The sequence below is a fragment of the Oncorhynchus clarkii genome, chromosome 10 (genome assembly GCF_045791955.1).
Source record: "Oncorhynchus clarkii lewisi isolate Uvic-CL-2024 chromosome 10, UVic_Ocla_1.0, whole genome shotgun sequence".
Lineage (NCBI taxonomy): Eukaryota > Metazoa > Chordata > Actinopteri > Salmoniformes > Salmonidae > Oncorhynchus > Oncorhynchus clarkii.
The window spans coordinates 57532646-57555685 of record NC_092156.1 but is presented as its reverse complement, the minus strand read 5'-3'; the positions used below and the strand labels follow the sequence as shown (position 1 = coordinate 57555685).

Here is a 23040-nt window from a genome sequence, read left to right as displayed (position 1 = left end):
TGGTTGTTGTTGGAGCAGCTGTGGTTGTTGTTGGAGCAGCTGCGGTTGTTGTGGGAGCAGCTGTGGTTGTTAGGGGAGCAGCTGTGGTTGTTGTTGGAGCAGCTGTGGTTGATGTTGGAGCAGCTGTGGTTGTTGTGAGAACAGCTATGGTAGTTATGGGAGCAGCTGTGGTTGTTGTTGGAGCAGCTGTGGTTGTTGTTGGAGCAGCTGTGGTTGTTGTTGGAGCAGCTGTGGTTGGTGTGAGAGCAGCTATGGTAGTTATGGGAGCAGCTGTGGTTGTTGTTGGAGCAGCTGTGGTTGTTGTTGGAGCAGCTGTGGTTGTTGTTGGAGCAGCTGTGGTTGTTGTTGGAGCAGCTGTGGTTGTTGTTGGAGCAGCTGTGGTTGTTGTTGGAGCAGCTGTGGTTGGTGTTAGAGCAGCTATGGTAGTTATGGGAGCAGCTGCTGATGTCGTAGCAGCAGCTGTGGTTGTTGTGGAAGCAGCTAGGGTTGTTGTGGGAGCAGCTGTGGTTGTTGTGGGAGCAGCTGTGGTTGTTAGGGGAGCAGCTGTGGTTGTTGTGGGAGCAGCTGTGGTTGTTGTGGGAGCAGCTGTGGTTGTTGTTGGCGCAGCTGTGGTTGTTGTTGGAGCAGCTGTGGTTATTGTTAGAGCAGCTGTGGTTGGTGTGAGAGCAGCTATGGTAGTTATGGGAGCAGCTGTGGTTGTTGTGAGATTAGCTATGGTAGTTATGGGAGAAGCTGTTGATGTCGTAGCAGCAGCTGTGGTTGTTGTGAAAGCAGCTAGGGTTGTTGTGGGAGCAGCTGTGGTTGTTAGGGGAGCAGCTGTGGTTGTTGTTGGAGCAGATGTGGTTGTTATTGGAGCAGCTATGGTTGTTGTTGGAGCAGCTGTGGTTGGTGTGAGAGCAGCTATGGTAGTTATGGGAGCAGCTGTGGTTGTTGTTGGAGCAGCTGTGGTTGTTGTCGGAGCAGCTGTGGTTGTTGTTGGAGCAGCTGTGGTTGTTGTGAGAGCAGCTGTGGTTGTTATGGGAGCAGCTGTGGTTGTTGTTGGAGCAGCTGTGGTTGTTGTGAGAGCAGCTATGGTAGTTATGGGAGCAGCTGTGGTTGTTGTTGGAGCAGCTGTGGTTGGTGTGAGAGCAGCTATGGTAGTTATGGGAGCAGTTGTTGATGTCGTAGCAGTAGCTGTGGTTGTTGTGGAAGCAGCTAGGGTTGTTGTGGGAGCAGCTGTGGTTGTTGTTGGAGCAGCTGTGGTTGTTGTTGGAGCAGCTGTGGTTGTTGTGAGAGCAGCTATGGTAGTTATGGGAGCAGCTGTTGATGTCGTAGCAGCAGCTGTGGTTGTTGTGGAAGCAGCTAGGGTTGTTGTGGGAGCAGCTGTGGTTGTTAGGGGAGCAGCTGTGGTTGTTGTTGGAGCAGATGTGGTTGTTGTTGGAGCATCTGTGGTTGTTGTTGGGGCAGCTGTGGTTGGTGTGAGAGCAGCTATGGTAGTTATGGGAGCAGTTGTTGATGTCGTAGCAGTAGCTGTGGTTGTTGTGGAAGCAGCTAGGGTTGTTAGGGGAGCAGCTGTGGTTGTTGTTGGAGGAGCTGTGGTTGTTGTGGGAGAAGCTGTGGTTGTTAGGGGAGCAGCTGTGGTTGTTGTTGGAGCAGCTGTGGTTGTTGTGAGAGCAGCTATGGTAGTTATGGGAGCAGCTGTGGTTGTTGTGGTAGCAGCTGTGGTTGTTGTGGTAGCAGCTGTGGTTGTTAGGGGAGCAGCTATGGTTGTTGTTGGAGGAGCTGTGGTTGTTGTTGGAGCAGCTGTGGTTGGTGTGAGAGCAGCTATGGTAGTTATGGGAGCAGCTGTGGTTGTTGTTGGAGCAGCTGTGGTTGTTGTCGGAGCAGCTGTGGTTGTTGTTGGAGCAGCTGTGGTTGTTGTGAGAGCAGCTGTGGTTGTTATGGGAGCAGCTGTGGTTGTTGTTGGAGCAGCTGTGGTTGTTGTGAGAGCAGCTATGGTAGTTATGGGAGCAGCTGTGGTTGTTGTTGGAGCAGCTGTGGTTAATGTTGGAGCAGCTGTGGTTGTTGTTGGAGCATCTGTGGTTGTTGTTGGAGCAGCTGTGGTTGGTGTGAGAGCAGCTATGGTAGTTATGGGAGCAGTTGTTGATGTCGTAGCAGTAGCTGTGGTTGTTGTGGAAGCAGCTAGGGTTGTTGTGGGAGAAGCTGTGGTTGTTAGGGGAGCAGCTGTGGTTGTTGTTGGAGCAGCTGTGGTTGTTGTTGGAGCAGCTGTGGTTGGTGTGAGAGCAGCTATGGTAGTTATGGGAGCAGCTATGGTAGTTATGGGAGCAGCTGTGGTTGTTGTTGGAGCAGCTGTGGTTGTTGTTGGAGCAGCTGTGGTTGTTGTTGGAGCAGCTGTGGTTGTTGTTGGAGCAGCTGTGGTTGTTGTTGGAGCAGCTGTGGTTGTTGTTGGAGCAGCTGTGGTTGTTGTGAGAGCAGCTATGGTAGTTATGGGAGCAGCTGTTGATGTCGTAGCAGCAGCTGTGGTTGTTGTGGAAGCAGCTAGGGTTGTTGTGGGAGCAGCTGTGGTTGTTAGGGGAGCAGCTGTGGTTGTTGTTGGAGCAGATGTGGTTGTTGTTGGAGCATCTGTGGTTGTTGTTGGAGCAGCTGTGGTTGGTGTGAGAGCAGCTATGGTAGTTATGGGAGCAGTTGTTGATGTCGTAGCAGTAGCTGTGGTTGTTGTGGAAGCAGCTAGGGTTGTTAGGGGAGCAGCTGTGGTTGTTGTTGGAGGAGCTGTGGTTGTTGTGGGAGAAGCTGTGGTTGTTAGGGGAGCAGCTGTGGTTGTTGTTGGAGCAGCTGTGGTTGTTGTGAGAGCAGCTATGGTAGTTATGGGAGCAGCTGTGGTTGTTGTGGTAGCAGCTGTGGTTGTTAGGGGAGCAGCTGTGGTTGTTGTTGGAGGAGCTGTGGTTGTTGTTGGAGCAACGGTGGTTGTTGTTGGAGCAGCTGTGGTTGGTGTGAGAGCAGCTATGGTAGTTAGGGGAGCAGCTGTGGTTGTTGTTGGAGCAGCTGTGGTTGTTGTTGGAGCAGCTGTGGTTGTTGTTGGAGCAGCTGTGGTTGTTGTTGGAGCAGCTGTGGTTGTTGTGAGAGCAGCTAGGGTTGTTGTGGGAGCAGCTGTGGTTGTTGTGGGAGCAGCTGTGGTTGTTGTGGGAGCAGCTGTGGTTGTTAGGGGAGCAGCTGTGGTTGTTAGGGGAGCAGCTGTGGTTGTTGTTGGAGCAGCTGTGGTTGTTGTTGGAGCAGCTGTGGTTGGTGTGAGAGCAGCTATGGTAGTTATGGGAGCAGCTGTGGTTGTTGTTGGAGCAGCTGTGGTTGTTGTTGGAGTAGCTGTGGTTGTTGTTGGAGCAGCTGTGGTTGTTGTTGGAGCAGCTGTGGTTGTTGTTGGAGCAGCTGTGGTGTTTGTGAGAGCAGCTATGGTAGTTATGGGAGCAGCTGTGGTTGTTGTTGGAGCAGCTGTGGTTGTTGTTAGAGCAGCTGTGGTTGTTGTTGGAGCAGCTGTGGTTGTTGTTGGAGCAGCTGTGGTTGTTGTGGGAGCAGCTGTGGTTGTTGTGGGAGCAACTGTGGTTGTTGTGAGTGCAGCTGTGGTTGTTAGGGGAGCAGCTGTGGTTGTTGTGGGAGCAGCTGTGGTTGGTGTCAGAGAAGCTGTGGTTGTTGTTGTGGCTGCTGGGGGTTGTGTTGTTTCGATGACCTCTGTAAATATAAAATGGATTGTTAGGTATTCTATTGATCAATGGGTGTTCTATAGGATTTAATTATACCCAATGTTTATTAACTGTACAGTGTCTAAACATTGTGTAATACTCTAAACAAGTTCTTACAGTCAACTAAGTTATAGAAGTTTCATCAACAATGTTGAGGACATAGGGTTTTGCTTCTTGTTATTGAGCATAAGTTAAGAAGGTAATGTGTTTTCTCTTCAGAATATTTTTTTTTTACAACCACATTTGTTGCTTTGTTTTCTATGTCAAGTATCAATAATAAAAGACAGATAATCAACTCCAGGCTGCGTAGTTAAATGGAAATGACCATCGTCACCTGTTTGGGACCGGATCACACCACCTACGTTGTGATTTATTTTAATAGAATTGCACAGTCTTGAATGAACCATTCCTTGCATATGCAAGTTGTAATTAACTGATATGTTATAACAAATTAGTAACAGGAAATCTGTGATGAACAACTAGTGCAAATAATATGTGTGTCTCACTTGTTGCCACAATGGAGGCTGTGTTCACTGGGAGAGAGAAATTAGAGCTGTTGCTTGAAACTGCCTCTGTCATTGTGGCAGCCACATCACTGTCCGCAGGGACTACGCTGGTATCGTTAAATACCAGCTTAGTGATTACCACAACTGAACCTTGACTGGAAAACAACCACAATTATTATTTTAAATTATGATTTCATCAACAGATCAGATTCATGTTTAAATTCTATGATAATTATGAACAATTAAACAAATTACTTCTACCTTAAATAGAACCCCAAACACGATGTCAGAAAAACATGCTTAGAAGTACTTCTTACCTGAAACCTATAACTTCTATGCGAACGAAACTGGATCCATATTTACTTTTGTACACATTTTCCAGCTGTAAAAAAATAATATGAATATATCATATTTTATACATGAAGATGTCCTGAGACATTGCGAAGGTTTTACATTGAAATATAATCTACAACTCACCCTAACCCTAATTTAAAGGTTTGCTTATCATTATGAAATGTTTTCTTCATTACTTGTAAACTACTTTTAAGTCAATATATCAATCAATCATTTAAATTCAGTCGATGCAATCATTGAGCAGAAAAGTTTTAGATTTTATTCTCTGATTTAATAGCATGATATTTTGTTTACTGAATTGACTAGACTAAGCCTTTTTTGTTAAGGAATCTAAAAGTATGATATTAAAAGGGTTGAAAATGAAAGTAAAACAGTATTTACCGCTGCAGCCACAGTATTTGCTAATTCTTTGAACTCTGGTGAAGAAACATTATTCAAATCTGCTGTGAAGTTTTTCTCCAATTTGAACTCCAACTTAACCTCTGGTGGTGGAGGGGCCGGTGTTGTGATAGTGGTTGAAGAACCAGTTGTAACTGTGGTCAGAGCAGCTGTGGCTGTTGCTGGAGCAGCTGTGGCTGTTGCTGGAGCAGCTGTGGTTGTTGTGGGAGCAGAAGTGGTTGTTGTGGGAGCAGAAGTGGTTGTTATGGCAGCATATGTTGTTGTTGCTTGAGCAGCTGTGGTTGTTGCTGGAGCAGCTGTGGTTGTTGTCGGAGCAGCTGTGGTTGTTGCTGGAGCAGCTGTGGTTGTTGTGGGAGCAGCTGTGGTTGTTGTAGGAGCAGCTGTGGTTGTTGCTGGAGCAGCTGTGGTTGTTGTGGGAGCAGCTGTGGTTGTTGTAGGAGCAGCTGTGGTTGTTGCTGGAGCAGCTGTGGTTGTTGTGGGAGCAGCTGTGGTTGTTGTGGGAGCAGCTGTGGTTGTTGCTGGAGCAGCTGTGGTTGTTGTAGGAGCAGCTGTGTTATTATTGAATACTAGCACAGTATATACCACAACCGAACGTTCACTGCAAAACAAAACCTTTTTTATTAGTCCATCAGCAAATCATGTTCATATTATTATTATTATTATTGTTGGGATTATATTCATTCAAATACATGACTTAATAACCTCTAAATGAATTGATGAATATAATGTGAATCTACAAAAGAAACCCAAGAATGTTCCAATGTCAATAACTAACTACCTACCTGAAACCAAGAACCACTGTGCGATTGAAACTGGATCCATATTTGTGTTTGTAGTCACTGTCCAGCTGTAAATATAAGTGTTATATATAATATTTAGTCATGAATAGATCCTAAAACATTGAAAATCTATCAGAAGGTACAGCTGAAGATAAATAGTATAACATTAAAAAAAAGGCATAACTAATCATTAATCAAAATCATTGACTTTATTTGAAGATCTGCTTATTAACTGCTTATCATGATAAAATAGTTCAATCATTTCCTCAAACTATTTATAAATCATATAGAATATGCTCCCATATTTGTTCACAGAAAGTAGTACCTTCAAATAATGAGTGGCCTTTTATTCATTGAATTAATAATACAATTTGAAATACTTTACTTAATTGAATTAACTGAAAGTGACTTAAAAAAAGGACCAATTAGCAGTTTGAAACAATAACAAAGCGACTTCCCGCCACAGTTTCAATAAGAAGCTGAGGGGTGGGGCTGGAGAAATGGCGTCACTCTCAAGTTCATAGACCAGAGCTAGGGATGCAAGGACTGACCATCCAATATATCAAAAAATAATAGTTTTAACCATGTTTTGAGGCTATACATGATTGTTTACATTTATTTTTGCTACAATAGGTAACAATAGGTAACAAAATGTATTAGAATTCATTTATAAGTAAAAACAAAAAATGGATGTAATAACTGCTCCTTTAAAGCCTGTTGGTGAGGAAAAGTAAAGGCGTTGCTTGAAAAGGATGGAATATTAAATCAAATTTACCACTGTAGCCACACTTGCTGCTAATGCTTGAAAATGTGGTGATGATGCATTATTCAAGTCTGCGGTGAAGTTTTGCTCCAATTTGAACTCCAGCTTAACCTCTGGTGGTGGAGGGGCTGTTGTTGTGGAAGTAGAGTTGTTGCCTGGTTGTGGAGAAAGTGTTGCTTTTATTGTCGATGTAGCATTAGCATATGACGTCATTGCAATGATATGTGTAGTTGGAGGTAGGGGTCTGTGAGGGACTGATTTCTTCATCCCACTACCGCCCACACCAGTAGGTTTTCATACCACACTCCACCAGCACCTGCTTTCTTTCTGTCCGACTCCCACCCACTACCACAAGATCTGGTCCCAAACCCAACAGCAGCTCTGCAATATTATTTTAGGCGTATGTGATGCAGCTCACTTGCCAGCCATGGTCCCAGATATGTTGCGCCCTATAGGCAGGTGTGCATCTTTCACTGGGGACAGGGGGGGGACATGACCCCCCCACACACACACATCCTCAAATAGCCTTTTTGTCCCCCCCAGTTATATCATTGCACTGTAACACAAAAAACACCACAAAGTGTGCCGACAGACTGTGTGAAAGAAAAGCTTCACGGGAGAGATGAAGAAAGGCAACTGCTGGGAGACGGCAGTGCAGCTTGTAAATAGTCCTAGCTTGTAAATAGTCCTAGCTGGTAAATAGTCCTAGCTTCTCTAGGTTTTGTAGCTGATGAGGAGGAAGAAGATGGCGGACAAGGAAGAAAGGGGAACATATTATTAATATAGTAGATATGAAGAGGGGGGTTATGGTTGTGTTGCAGATCATTCTGGACCCAATAGAATTTAATGGAAAATAATGTATTGTGTCATTATGGAGTCACTTTTATTGTAATTAAGAATATAATATGTTTCTAAACACGTCTACATTAATGTGGGTTCTACAATGATTACAAATAATCCTGAATGAATCTTGAATAATGATGAGTGATAAAGTTACAGACGCACAAATATCATACCCCTAGGACATTCTAACCTCTCACCATTTGAATAACAGGAGAGGTTAGCATTACTTGGGGGGAGAGGATAATATTAGTGCATCTTTAACTTTCTCACTCATCATCACTAAAAACCCAAGTTGTGCCCCCGCCAACTGGCAATATCAAATGTGCAAAAATAACTTAAGAAATGGGTTAAATTACCAGAGATTCTCACATGGTCCATTATATTAGGCTATCGGTATTAATGGGCTATATCTGCCAATATGCTAGATGTAGTTTGAAGAGAGCAGAGTTGGAGAGACTTGCATTTTCTCTTGAGATTTTTTTTAGAGCCTACCTTTTAGGAGTATGAATATTTAGGCCTAATTCTAGGCAATGTAGTAAACTATAGCCTAATCATATTAGGAAGTACATTTCTTTGGAAAGATATCTGCCCTGTGCTTCTCCGCCCATGCTACAGCCTACTCTATTTAACTGAGACGACACGCGCACGTATGGCTACTGAACCTGAAGCAGCAAGAATGATGAAAGCGACCCTTGCTACGTTTTGCATATACTGTAGGACACAACCTACGCTTTAGGAGTACATTTTACAGGCAGAGACAAATAAATGGGTAACCGTTACTTACTGAAAACGAAAAGGTGCAACGCTCGCTCGCCATAGTAACCTCCTTTTCAATGATGAAAAATAAAGATTGAACCTTGACCCAAGTTGGTTTGAGCGCCATCGACTTCTTTTCATTATCGATAAGTATCTGCAGACACAGTAGGAAACTACCGTCTAATCATATGTAAATTAATTTCCTTGGAAAGATAACTGCCCCCCTGATTCTCCATCCATGTAGAAAGACCACTCTGTTTCAATGAGAACACACATACTGCGCGCACGTTAACTTGCACGCCCAACTAGGAGAGTGTTAACGTATACAAAGCAAACAATCTGCTGGACAAAAAAAAAACATTTTAATCCCAAAGTAATCTGTCTGACCACAATACAATGATCTCTGTCAGGACCTGCAGGCATCCTGCGGGAATGCAGCCCTCTAGTTGGAATTGTTATCACTTTTGAGAAATTTAAGCTGTATTCAAGACTGGTTGCAAAGTAATTGTCACATCAATAGGTTATGGAGTTGTTATAGTGTGTGGTTGTGGGGAAACAGCAACACTCAGTGGTAATGTAGTATTCATATCTGGTGTCAGTGTAGTCATATTATGGAGCAAAAGTAATGTGGCTAATTGGTTGTGGTGTTGTCACATTTAAAGACACTGAAGTTGTGTTGGCATCTGGTTGTTGTGATGTGCAGTGCTTCACTTGAGCGTGCTGGAACAAGATCTGGCACCTCCCAGTTTTGTTTTGTTAAGTTCTGGAATCCATTTGCCACGATCCACTACCTCTTGTGGCATGAAAAATAATTGTCACTCTGCAGTGTAAAAATGATAATGAAAGCATTCAGAGTTAATTCAAGTTGCCTCCTCTGTATTATCCCACCCTCTAAAAAAATGTTGATTTAAAAATGTTCCTGATATTCTAAGAATGTATTTGTTTTGGTCCGGCCCGGGTTTATGGTTTCCATGACGTCTCTTTCCTTGCTCTGAAGGACATGAGCCTGCAACTCTCATCTGTCCAGCATTGCACTTAATTTATTTCCTCATAGAATCATAGCTGCTGGAAGGGTGCTGAAAGTGCTGAACACCCCTGATGAATAAAACATGTATTTGCCATAGTTATAGAATTACTGCTGTCTAGAAAGAAAATTAATTACTCAGAATACTACACCAGGAGTAGACCTATGACTTAGCCACAGAGGATCAAAAGCTTATTTAGCTAAAGTTGGGATGTCAGTGAACAGCATGAAGTCAAAACAGTCCTTTCACAATATTTCAAAAACAATAGCGGGAAAACACAGGTTGGAAAGCAAATGGCTCCTGCTGAAAAGAGAAGACTAATCTGTCTGTAGGCTACCAAATATGTAATCAACTTCCAAAAAGCCTATTGAGCGAAGAATATTGTTTTAGAAAGTAAAACAAGAGAGATGGGCTTTTGTTTCACCAGTGCATTGGTCATCGCAAGTGAGTGAGCTGCACATCATTGGTGAGTCAGTGAAACTGGAAAGCTTTTTGAGGACTATAATTTGATCTTAATGTTGTACAATATGTGTTTTCCTACACCTAGGCCATTGACAGATTCAAAACAGGGTCATTTTTATTGATCTCAGATGCTCAGTTTGTCAGTGTCAAAGTCGCCTGTATATCTGACATATAGAATAGATTGTTTTGGTACGTTTACTCTAACCATTTGGTAGCATCTGTTTGTGGCATTGTTCAGTAGCTGTGTTGATAACTGCATATTGTCATTCTAAATGTTATGAGGCAGGGATTTTGACCGCATCAATTAACATTGGGGTTTGTTTCAATGGATTGTGTTGAAGTCGTTGGAATGTTGATTCATATGAAGGTATATTACCTATTGCTGTGAGGTCTGTCGCTGTCTTCCCTGCTAGTCCTGTTAGAAAACAATTTATAAAAATGTAAGACAAGCCTATACATTCCAGTCCAATATATCCATCCGCCTTATACACTGTACAAGAAACACCAAGTAGGCTAATAAAGTCATAATTATTATTTCCAACTATAGTGGTAAAAGGTGGCTTTGCAACCCCTGAGGAACATGTCAGGTTAATCCGAGGAACACACCCACACACAACCACCCCCCCACACACAAAAAACATGCACAGATACACACACACACACACGCGCACACACACACACACACACACACACACACACACACACACATACATAACTACCCACACATACACACAAAACACACACACCAAGTGTTTTACCTGCTAGCAGAAGTAGAATCATCAGAGGCTCCATATCCGCCACGTCCCTGTAGAGGTATACAACATCAGTCCACGCACATCAAACCTTAAATTAAGCCCATTACATCTCACATTAACGCACATTGAAATACTTATGATATAGACCAGGGTTCCCCAACTGCTGATTTTTTTGGTCCCCCTAAGTTTTCTGATTCAATTTTATACATTTCATAAAAGACTGTAAAAACAGTCTTAAATATATATATTTTAAATAGATTTTTATTTTAGAAATCTATTCCGAAGTATTCCCTACCATAATATAGAGATATATGTGACCGTATACAAATGTAAGGAAGGTTTAAATGATTGTTTTTTCAAATATTATATCTGTTTGGTGTCAATTTGCAGTCAATTTACTGCGTTCAATTTATTGTGGTCAATTATTGCTGTCAATTTGCAGTCAACTAATTATTTGTAATTATGTTTCCGGCCTCCTGACCATCTGCTCAAGAAAAAATCGTCCCGCAGCTGAATCTAGTTGATGATCCATGATATAGACTAATAAGACATTTTCATATCATATGGACTAACATTAATTAGTCCACAATATGTGAGATCAGTCAATATTCCAAAATCGTATATATTGGATTTATTTATTTATTTGTATTTTTATTTTACCTTTATTTACCTAGGCAAGGCCAACCAAAAGGCAAAATGCCTCCTTCTGTCACGTCCTGACCACAGAAGACCTTTATTTTCTATAGTAGAGTAGGTCAGGGTGTGACTAGGGGTTTAGTCTTGCTTGTATTTTCAATGTGGGGTTCTAGTTTTTTTTATGTTGGTGTTTTGGTATGATTTGCAATTAGAGGCAGCTGGCTATCGTTGTCTCTAATTGGGGATCATACTTAAGTAGCATTTTTTCCACCTGTGTGTTATGGGATATTGTTTTGAGTAAGTGCACGTAGCACCTCTGTAGTCACAGTTTGTTGTTAGTTTATTGTTTTGCTTTGCTAAGTTTCACTATTAAGAAATTATGTGGGACTCAACATAAACTGCGCCTTGGTCCGTCTCTACAAACGAACGTGACAGAATATCCCATCAAACCAGGACCAAGCAGCGTGTTGCCCAGTAGGAGAAAGTATCCTGGACATGGAAAGAGATTCTGGATGGGAATGGATCCTGGACTTGGGAAGAAATCCTGGCAGGACAGGATCGCCTTCCATGGCGACAGACGGAAGGAGATAATGGAGGACAGCGGCGACAACAGGGTTCGCGGCCACGACGCAAGCCCAAGAAGCAGCCTCAAAAAAAATGGGGGAAACACATGGGGTGGTCGGCGAAGTTGAGGGGTGAGTCAGAGACCGTCGAAGAGTTATTGGAGGAGAGTGAACGGAGGGAAGAGTTAGAGACCTTCGAGGAGTTTTTGGATAAATTGGAGGAGAGTGAAGCGAGAGAGCTGTTGGTTTGGCGTAGTATGCACGGCATTTGCCCTGAGGAGCGTGTTTGCCGTCCGATGCCACCCATGTCAGCTCCCCGTACTCGTCCTGAAAAGGCTGTTAAAGTTCCGGTGCATTTGATGCTGGCTATACGCACCAGGTCTCCAGTGCGCCTTCACAGCCCAGTACGTCCTATGCCAGCTCCTCGCACTTGCCGTGCAAAGTGTGTTAATAAAGCTCCGGTACAATTGATGCCGGCTATATGCACCAGGTCTCCAGTGCACCTTCACAGCCCAGTGCATCCTGTGCCAGCTCCTCGCACTTACCGGGAGAGGTGTGTCATCGAACCGGTACCATTGATGCCGGCTATACACACCAGGTCTCCAGTACGTCTCCAGAGCCCAGTACGTCCTGTGCCAGCTCCTCTCACTCTCCCTCAAGTGCGCCTTCCCAGTCCGGTATGTCCTGTGCCTGCTCCTCGCACTCTCCCTGAAGTGCGTGTTCCCAGTCAGGTATGTCCTGTGCCTGCTCCCCACACTCGCCCTGAAGTGCGGGTCACCAGTCTGCCGCCACCTGTCCCGGCTCCACGCACTAGGCCTCCAGTGCGCCTTCCTAGTTCGGTGCGTCCTGTGCCTGCTCCTCGCGCTTGCCCTGAGGTGCGTTTCACCAGTCCGGTACCACCAGGCTTCCTGCGACGGTCCCCGGTCCGTAGCTTCCGGGCGACGGTTCCCGGTCCGTAGCTTCCGGGCGACGGTTCCCGGTCCGTAGCTTCCGGGCGACGGTTCCCGGTCCGTAGCTTCCGGGCGACGGTTCCCGGTCCGTAGCACCCGGAGACTGTTCCCGGTCCGGAGCTTCCGGCGAAGGTTCCCGGTCCGAATCTCCGACTCCATGGCCGGAGCCTTCCCCTGCGCCGATGCCCAGTCTGAGCACAGTTTCCATTTCAGCTCCAAGAACAGAGTCTTCTTCTGCGTTGGTGCCCAGTCCAGGCACAGCGTTCAGTCCAGCTCCATGGCAGGAGTCTTCCTCTGCACCGATGCCCAGTCTAGACATGGCGTCTAGTCCCACTCTATGGCAGGAGTCTTCTTCTGCACCTAGGTCCAGTCCAGGCACAGTGTTCAGCCTGGGTCCATGGCTGGATCTGCGGGATGAGCGGGTTCTTCGTCCCTTAGAGCCGCCCCCGATGCTGGAGGATCCGCGGGATGAGCGGGTAGCAGAGCCGCCACCGACACTAGACACCCCCCCCCCCCCCCCCCCCCCCCCCCCAACCCTCCCTTTTTGTTTCAGGTTTTGCGGTCGGAGTCCGCACCTTTGGTGGGGGGTACTGTCACTTCCTGACCATAGAAAGCCTTTATTTTCTATGGTAGAGTAGGTCCGGGCGTGACTAGGGGTTTAGTCTAGTTTATATTTTCAATGTGGGGTTCTAGTTTGTTTTATGTTGGTGTTTTGGTATGATTCCCAATTAGAGGCTGCTCGCTATCGTTGTCTCTAATTGGGGATCATACTTAAGTAGCATTTTTTCCACCTGTGTGTTATGGGATATTGTTTTGAGTAAGTGCACGTAGGACCTCTGTAGTCACGGTTTGTTGTTAGTTTAATGTTTATTGTTTTGTTTTGCCAAGTTACACTATAAATGATGTGGATAATAAATGATGTGGATCTCAACATACGCTGCGCCTTGGTCCGTCTCTACAAACGAACGTAACACCTGCAGGGACGGGGGCCTGGGATTAAAAATATTAAATCAATACAATATAAATATGGGACAAAATACACATCACAACAAGAGAGACAACACAACACTACATAAAGAGAGACCTATGAAAACAACATAGTAAGGCAGCAACACATGACAACACAGCATGGTAGCAACACAACATAACATCAACATGGTAGCAACACAACATGGTAGAAGCATAAAACATGGTACTAACATTATTGGGCACAGACAACAGCACAAAGGGCAAGGAGGTAGAGACAACAATACATCACGCAAAGCAGCCACAACTGTCAGCAAGAGTGTCCATGATTGAGTCTTTGAATGAAGAGATTGAGATAAAGCTGTGTAATGTTTATTTATATTCAAAAAGCAATCCCCTAACTACTTACAGTTAACAGTATCCCTATGCATTAACTAGTAGGTCCATGTCTCATAAGCTTGATAAATGCATTCAACCCTGTTCTCTACTTTCAGTCAGTGGAGGCTCCTCAGAGAAGGAAGGGAAAACATAAAAAAGTTAGCATTTTTAGATTCAACTATAGTATATATATTCATATGTCACCAAACAATTGGTTCAAATATACTGTTTTGCAATGAAGGTCTACAGTATCTTCAACAGCACTGTCTGGGCTAACACCGTGGTGTAGCCGGAGGACAGCTAGCTTCAGTCCTCCTCTGGCTACATTGACTTCAATACAAAACCTAGGAGGCTGGTAAGTCCCACCATCCTCCAAACAATCAAAGCTATTGCATTATGAACTGATGTGTTGTCCATCCAATCATAGATGTCGGATCAGAGAACGAACCTAGTGTGTTGTATTGGGATTATGCCACAGAGCATTATGGTGGGTCTATGTTGAAGAACCCCTTTCATTCTCTGGGGTACACGGAAAAGGTGCGAATTAGAAGCGAGGTTCGAGCTCTGCCTGCGATCAGTTTCATGAAGAAGGATGAAAAGGTGAGAGCTTTCAATACCAACAGGTATCAAATGTATAGCTGGTTACTATCATCAAGCCGCCTGTAATTGCACGTTACGATACTTTACACGCTGATCATCTTTTCTGTCGAAAACAATTTTGAATGATTTGATAGCTTCCACCGCATCATCCATTAAAAGTTTGATTAAAGAGAGAGGTTGACGCAACAAAAAATGTAACGTGCGCTCAAGTAGGCTTTGCACTTTCCTCCGGTATTTATTGAGCAAAGATGAAAACACATAATCACTCCGTACATACACAAGCAGAACTCATGACATTAATGTTGCAATAGCCCAGACCTAAATATTAGAAATCTGACATGATGTATGGGATGAAAACAAGACAATTTTTCAGTCTGATCAACTGTAGGCTACTAATAAGAGCAGCTGCATACAGCCTATGGTCAGGGTAAACTAATTGGTAACATTATGTATTTATGTGTGTTAAGAAAAAATGTGAATGTGATCAAATTTAAATTATATACAACATTGGGAACGGCTAGGCTGCCTATACGTTTTTAATCCAAAATTAGTACCTGGAATTAATCTATCGATATAATAGTGGTGGCAGATGTGAGTATTTTTTAAATAATACAGTCGCATAGTCCTGCATGATGCAAACATGTTTAAAGCAATCTCAGCCCTCTGAGTTATATTGTCTATCAGTTGTTGTCTATGTGTCTGGGTAGAGGAAATCCCCCTCATAATCTGGTCTAAATATAATTTATATTAACAATATAAGGTAGCTGCAGTTTGACAGGGCTTTCATCCCCCCCAGGGCCAGGAGTTTTTTCAGGAGTTTTTTAAAACCATGTGACAAGATTAGGAAATACTGGTCCCATCATAGCCCATATAAAACCTTTTTACAACTGACGAATCACTGTCATACCTTATAGGGTCCAGAGTTTTCCTAGTTAGGTTAACATATAAGGAAAAACTCCAGGTGCTAAGAGGTAAAAATTGCCCCACTGCTCTGGGACCTATGGTGGCACCAGCCTGCTTGCAGTTGTCAGTTATCGTCAAGTATGTGGATGATCAGAGCTTTATTCAGGAACGTTTCTTGGGCAGTCTGTGTTTGACTTTATGAATTTTGAGATGTCTGAGTTTAACTTCATAGAGAAACTTGTTGTCCAAACCTACGATGACAAACCGTAGGTTGGTATTACACTGACAGTACATACTGTATATACACACACAGTGATGAGTTTATCCAACCAGATCAGAACTTCAAAACACAACATCCAAACCTGCACAATCCCATTCTATGTTACTGTGTAATCTTTGTAGATCCTATTATAGTGAGTGTTCTGAAGGCTGTTACAACTCTTATATTTAGTGGACTCTAAAACAGATGAGAGAGATGGATCAAAACCATTACTATTTTATCTCAGCTCAACATCGGCCTACTTTGCATTTCTAGTTCATCTGCCCCTGTCATCTATATCTGGACTATCAAACACCCAGTGCTGCTGAAAGATGAGAACCATTTATAGCCACACATTAAAACCTGTTGGGGGAAAATGTGTGGCAATCAAACAAAGCTCACAGAACCAGTCTTGGAGAGGATGAGTGATAATGCCACTATCTCTCACTCGCTCTCTCATGACAAGATGGTTAATTTGATATCAAAGCAACTCAACTATGCATCAAATATTGCCGGTCTTGTCTGTGCTATCAACCTATCATCTTTAAACCTTGATAGATACAGTCAGGTCCAAAACTATTGGCACCACTGATAACGATCAGCAAAAAATACTATATCAAATAAATAATACAAACACTGAGCTAATTCTGAACAACTGAAGTAAAAACTCAATGAACAAGTTGAGAACATCCTGAATGACTCACATTACTCAACAAAATGACCTCATTAGTGTAGGTGTCTGTTTAAGGTGTCTGTTTCTTTACTTTCGAGCAGAAAACTGTCAAGTCACTAGCTGTGTCAAACCTGGGGGCAGGATATTTGGGGCAGACTTTGTACAAATTATTGTTGAAACTAATTCTTGCTAAGGTGATGAGCGTCATCCGTCTCTGTACTAGAATTTTCCTCCATATTGCCAAACTTGCTGGCCAGTACACGTTGCGCTGCTGAAGGACATGTTATTGTATAAATGGTGTCTCAAATGATCCCAGTCTATCAGGAAGTAAATTGAAATTTTTACAGAAGAAGAATATTTACCGCTCACAAAATTTGCCTTCACGGTTACAGTTGACCTCTTTGGAAATGCAGCCCAAGTTGTTATATCTTTAAAGACTATAAAACCCCACCTCCTCCAAAGAACACGATGTGTATTTAACCACAATTGAACCCTCGATATCCTCAGATCACATTCAATGTCACAATAGAACTGCAAACATTTGGTGTTGGATCCTTCATTATCACATAATGCAATATACAATAACTTATTTGCCTTTGGAAATGCAGCCCAAGTTGTTATATCTTTAGAGACAATAAAACACCACCTCCTCCAAAGAACACGTTGTGTATTTAGCCACAATAGAACTCATTATTGTGTCCCTCTTTATCCTCAGATCGTTTTCAATTTCACAATAGAACTTCAAACATTTGGAGCCTTTTGATGTTGGATCCTTCATTATCCTTCAATAACTTTTTATCCAGACAGTGCAATTTTCAGAACAGGCATCAATCAATGATGCATATAAACCCTTAATTGCTAATTGCTATGTCTTGGCCATTGAGAGGCTTTGAAGCCACCGTTCGGCCATAATATTGCCACTTCACATCGGAGCAGTTCCTCATAGGAATTAATGGGTTTCTTCTGTATTTCAATTAAATGTTTCAAGAACAAAATTATTATTTTTTTTTGTAGTGGGGTGAGTAACATTAGACATCTCAAAAAATTATAAATGTTTGTATAATGTAATTTAAAAGTATGCATTAAGGTGTGGGTAATATGATAAACATGGCAAAAACTAATTCATAAATGCATTTCTAAAGCTTCCAAAATATTGTCTACGATGGTGATGGAGTGCCAAGAAGGAGGCACAGTGGCTCCAACACAGCCCTCCCTATCAGTCATCTAGTCTATATATAAGTCATTGGTATCAATGTGGAAGATCAGATTTGTATCCATTTTCAAAGCCTGCACACTTTCAGAGTAGAATATTTCACATGCATCATGATGTCCATAAAACACAGAACCCTTTATCAATGACAACGTCAATCAAAGTAGAACTTCTTGTCTTTGCAGTGAGAGAAATTATATTTCTTTGCAGGGTAGCATGTTTGGCAGCCCCATCGTCACATTAGAATGGCTACCATTTAGTGGTTTAGTTGATAGGACAATCATTCATATCAAGTAATTCATATACTTATGGAGGTTATTTAAGGTAGAGATATGCATTATGAGAAGCTGCTCAAGTCTGACATTACATGAAGTGAGCACGGTTGAATGCTCACAATAATACAATTGTTTTGGAAGGTCAGATTAATATAAAAGTTTGTTTAAAACGTTTATATGCTTTGAAAGAAAAATGATTTCCATAATAATCCTGCTAACATGGAAATCAGACATCAGGCTACCTGATGGGACTTTTGAGGAATGCAGAAAATTGTCAACCAAATAAACATTCTACCACAGCGACCATTCGGACATATAAAGTGTGTATGTGAAAACTACTTCTAAGATGCACAGGAGGCTGTTGAGGGTAGGGCGGCTCATAATAATGGAATCTCGCTATAGTTTCCAGCCCCTACTGGATTGGATGTTGATACGTAGCACTACGTAACCTGCTTGATAGCTTGCTAGCACCAACATGAAGGCAAAGCAAGCTTGGCTATCCATATTTACATGTTAAAAAGATCTCGGCTGGAAGAACGAGGCTTGCTCTATAGGTGCGCAGATAAAATTAACCGCTGCCCAATTAGGCTGTTTACATGTCCTAATAATTCAAAAGATTGCTCAGGAAACCAGGCGTTTTACTCAGCGTATGCTTACTTCGATTTTAACCTGTTGCCGATTAAGATAAGCAGAGGTGTTAATATGACTATTTCCATACTACACTGAACAAAAATATGAATACAACATGTAATGTGTTGGTCCCATGTTTCATACGTTGATCCCAGAAATGTTCCATATGCCCACAAACTGTATTTCTCTCAAATGTTTTGCACATCCTTGTTGGTGAGCATTTCTCCTTTCCCAAGATAATCCATCCATCTGACACGTGATCATTACACAGGTGCACCTTGTGCTGGGGATAATAAAAAGGCCACTCTAAAATGTGCAGTATTGTCACACAACACAATGCCATAGATGTCTTAAGTTTTGATGGAGCATGCAATTGGCATGCTGAGTGCAGGAATGTTCACCAGATAATTGAATGTTAATTTCTCTACCATAAACTGCTTACAACATTGTTTTAGAGAATTTGGCAGTACGTCCAACCGGCCTCACAACTGCTGACCGTGTGTCTGGCGTCGTATGGGCAAGCTGTTTGCTGATGTCAAAATTGTGAACAACATGGTGACGACGAGCTCTTGAGGCCCATTTTTTTGGAGGTATCTGTAACCAACAGATGCACATCTGTATTCTCTGTCATGTGAAATCCATAGATTAGGGCCCAATGAATGTATTTCAAATGACTGATTTCCTCATATGAACTGTAACTCAGTAAATACTCGTTAATAGTAGCATGTTGCGTTTGTTTGTTCAGTATATTTCCATAATTAGTTTAATATTAGTCGAATTATTAATGTGCATGTACATCTCCTTTTATGACTAGGTTTCTTAATCCATTAACCCAATTAAGGACGTTTTCTGAAATATGTGTTTGACCAATAGGAAATACATAAAAAATGACTGCAGACATTATTCCAAATATCAATAAAACGACAAATATAAGTTGTTCTCAAACCTCTCCTATCCTTTCGGTGTTTAATTTATTCCAGAGCTTGTACACTTGATTTAAATTGTCAACTAATCATCAAACCAGTTCAGGCATCCCCGAGGAGAGGTTTGAGAAACAATGGCTACAACAACATCTAGGCTACATCAACAACTGTGTGCACCGCTATACAAATATCCTGTCAAGCAATTACTCTACATTGTACATTCATGGGGTTTCCCTATAGACGCACCACACCTTTAATTGCCACCAAAACTTCAGAATTAATTGGCTGTATTGTCTTTGGAAGATGTCCCGTTAATAACAGGTGGTGCAGATGTGCCAGCTTTCAATTGCATAGGTAAGCCTACAAGGTCTTGAAATATGAAGAACATTTGCTGTGAAATTTGATTAAGCAATCAGGCCATCAAATCTACTGGAGCTGCATATTACCTGAGAATAAATTGTCCTCTATCCGAGACGTTGTCAGCTAGGACCTGCGGATTGTAGCCTTCTCAAATGAGAAACGATGCACAAATACCTTCTCCTCCTCGCTTTCTGAAAACTGAAGATGAACAACTTCTGGGCAGATGTGTTTTGTATGATGGAAAAGAATGAGACTTGAAATTTGGCCAACCAGTGTGGTTCTAACACATTTATAGGCTAGGTGGTTCAAACTTGCACGACTCGTTTGGCAGCTGCCATTGATGAGCATCATTCATGCCTGTCAAAAAGTGTATCCACTGTGTAACCTACTATACTCAAGATGGGGGCAAAGATGCAGTAGCAACAATGATACAAGGAACTTCCTCATTCCTCCTCCTCAAACCTCAACTCTTCCTTAGGCAAGTATCAAAAGGGCTGTAACGGGCCGTGCCCCTCATTCCGCAGTTATGGTTCTAGGAACTGACATGGCCACTCATTTTTTAGTATACACATTTCAACAACATGCTGGTTATCGTGGTTTAAATGTTCAATAGAAAAATACATCTCTGGTGTGAACCATTAATTTAAAAGATTAGAAATCCCGTAAAAAAAACTTTGATCTATGAATAAAAAAAGCCAAGGGTACAATGCTGTGTACATACCAGAGTTAGGGGGCAAACAACCTACTCATTCCATACAGCATTGCAGTCTGTATCATCAAATTAGAGAGCAGATACAAGTCAAGTGATCTGTTAGCGATCACATGATGGCACTCGATAGCAGCAGTATCGTCCAATCACAGAGCAGATACAAGTCAGGTGATCTTTTAGTGAACACGTGATGGCACATCATGTGTGATTGGATGATACAGACTCCAATTTCAGAACCCCTCGTTGCAGGTCTATCCTTCACAAGTCAAACCTCAACACTCCCCTAGTCAAGTATCAACCCTGCACTAGTCAAATGTCACCCCTCCTCCTCAACCCGGCAGTTGGATAACTTACTAATGTAAGTGAATACATTGAGGACACTGTGTACGAGCTGCTAGCTAGTTAACTTTACCATATCCTGTAGCTAAGGGAATCTAGCTATCGTGATGTTTATCACTTTCAAATCACAAGCTTAAAAAGACACAATTCCAAAAAGGGAGAGAGTAGGCTACTGAATATTTTATTTTATTTGACCTTTATTTAAACAGGAGGTCACCATTGAGACCATTGAGACCCAAGTGGCATTAGAGCAACCAATTGCACTTTGCAGTTGGTTCCAGCAATGAGGTACATTCAAATTAGGACCTAGTTCAGTGAGCGGGTTTAGTGACTCATCTTTTTATACTTTAACAACACAGTAAGGTAAGTTGGAAGCTTGTGTAGTAGGGTTTTGTAAACAAAAAGGGAATAATTAATTGATCTACCGGACTTTAATGAGGACCAGCCAACCTTTTGATACAGGATGCAGTGGTATTAAGTATTAAAACTGTCACCAGTGGTAAAACGAATTGCGTTATGGTAGACAGCATCCAAAGATTTAGATTAGTGATTGCTGCAATCTGGTAAATGGTGTCACCATAATCAAGAACTGTCAGGAAGTTGACCGTACAATCTACTTCCTGCTATTAGGGGGAGGCAAGAAGCCTCTTTAAGTCTTAGCTTCTTAACTAGCTCAACCATGTTATTTAAACATTAAGTCTTTGTTATCCAAATGCCCAGATATTTGTAGGCGGGAACCCGATCAATGGGAGACCCATCTGAAAAAAATGTGTGAGAACTTAAGAACAACATGTTATTTTCGTGCCCGCATTAACTATACATTTTAAACCAACCAGAGCTTTATTTAACGTAACAAGGTCAGATTGCAGATCTAACAAAGCCTGGTCAAAAGTTGGGTAAATCTGCATACAGATTAATATTGCATGTTTTAACAGATATATATTTATATAAATAGTAAGAGAACAGGTCCTAGTACCGTCCCCTGTGGTACACCTTTTGTTATTACAGGAAACTAGATTTAACACCATCAGAGATCACACACTGAGTCCTGTCTGACAGATAATTGTCAAGTCACTTACAAGAAGCCTGATCCAGGTCAAAATCAGTCAACCGTTGATTAAGAATGTGATGGTCAACGGTGTCAAAGGCGTTGGAAAGGTCTATAAATAAGGCAGCACAATTATTTTTATCATTCAGGCAATTTAAACACATCATCTAAAACAAGCGTAGCAGGTCTAAAGGTCCAGGTCTAAAACCAGATTGGTGCACATGTGATTCAGCCCTTATGTTTTTTTTTTACCTCATTCTTTAGCAAAGCACTTAGTACATAATAGACATCAAAGAGTTCAAATGAAAATCAAGTATGTGAGAATGTTAGTGCATCATTCTCTACATTCTGTTCTGAGGTGACTGAAGGACTCTTGTCTAGTGGGATGAGAGGAATTTTCTCCTAGCACAGCCATTCAACTCTGCAACTGTTTTAAAGTCACCATTGGCCTCATGCTGAAATCCCTGAGTGTTTTCCTTCCTTCTACGGCAACTGAGTTAGGAAGGACATCTGTATCTGTGTAGTGACTACACCATCCAAAGTGTAATTAATAACTTCACCATGCTCAAAGGGATATTCAATGTCGGCTTTTTTATTTCTACCAATAGATGCCCTTCTTTGCAAGGCAGTGAAAAACCTCCCTGGTCTTTCTGGTTGAATCTGTGTTAGAAATGCACTGCTCAACAAAGGGACCTTATAGATAATTGTATGTGTGGGGTACAGAGATGAGTTATTTTTACTCCTGAACTTTAGGCTTGCCATAACAAAGGGGTTGGACAATTCCGGGGAAAAAAATGTATTCCAGTTTGACATTATGGGGTATTGTGTGTCAGCCAGAGACAGATAATCTCAATGTACTCTAAAGTATTTTAAAATCAGACTGTAACACAATACATTTTTGAAAAAGTCAAGGAGTGTGAACACTGTCAGATTTCTCAAATCTCTGAAGGGCTGCCAATCAGATGTAGAATCAGTCCGTCTAGCCATAGCCCGAGCTACATTTATTTCCTGTAATTTCTCAGACAATTCATGAGTAAACCATTGCATCAGTCTTTTACCCTTAGTCTTTTGTATGGTGCATGTTTCTCTGCATCAGAGTGAAACAGGGAACATAAATAATTAAGGGCCCGATTCGAGTCAGGATAGGGCAGGTCATTTTGTCGGAGGACATCATGAAAACATTCTCCAGTTACAGTCTCCAGTAAGGAAAACTTCTAGGACAGAGACATAATAGTAACATCATATTCAATGCTGTCTAATTTTAGT

At 42.2% G+C, this 23040-nt stretch overlaps 1 long non-coding RNA gene across 1 annotated transcript; it reads right to left on the bottom strand.

The window, feature by feature from the left end:
• Nucleotides 1–5520: 5520 nt before the first annotated feature.
• Nucleotides 5521–19849, bottom strand: LOC139419681 (uncharacterized). Its single transcript, XR_011635432.1, has 6 exons — nucleotides 19765–19849; nucleotides 10356–10402; nucleotides 9974–10012; nucleotides 6524–6666; nucleotides 5752–5816; nucleotides 5521–5567 (listed from the first exon to the last, which is right to left on the bottom strand). It is a non-coding gene; the product is annotated as an uncharacterized lncRNA (long non-coding RNA).
• Between the last annotated feature and the right edge of the window lie 3191 nt (nucleotides 19850–23040).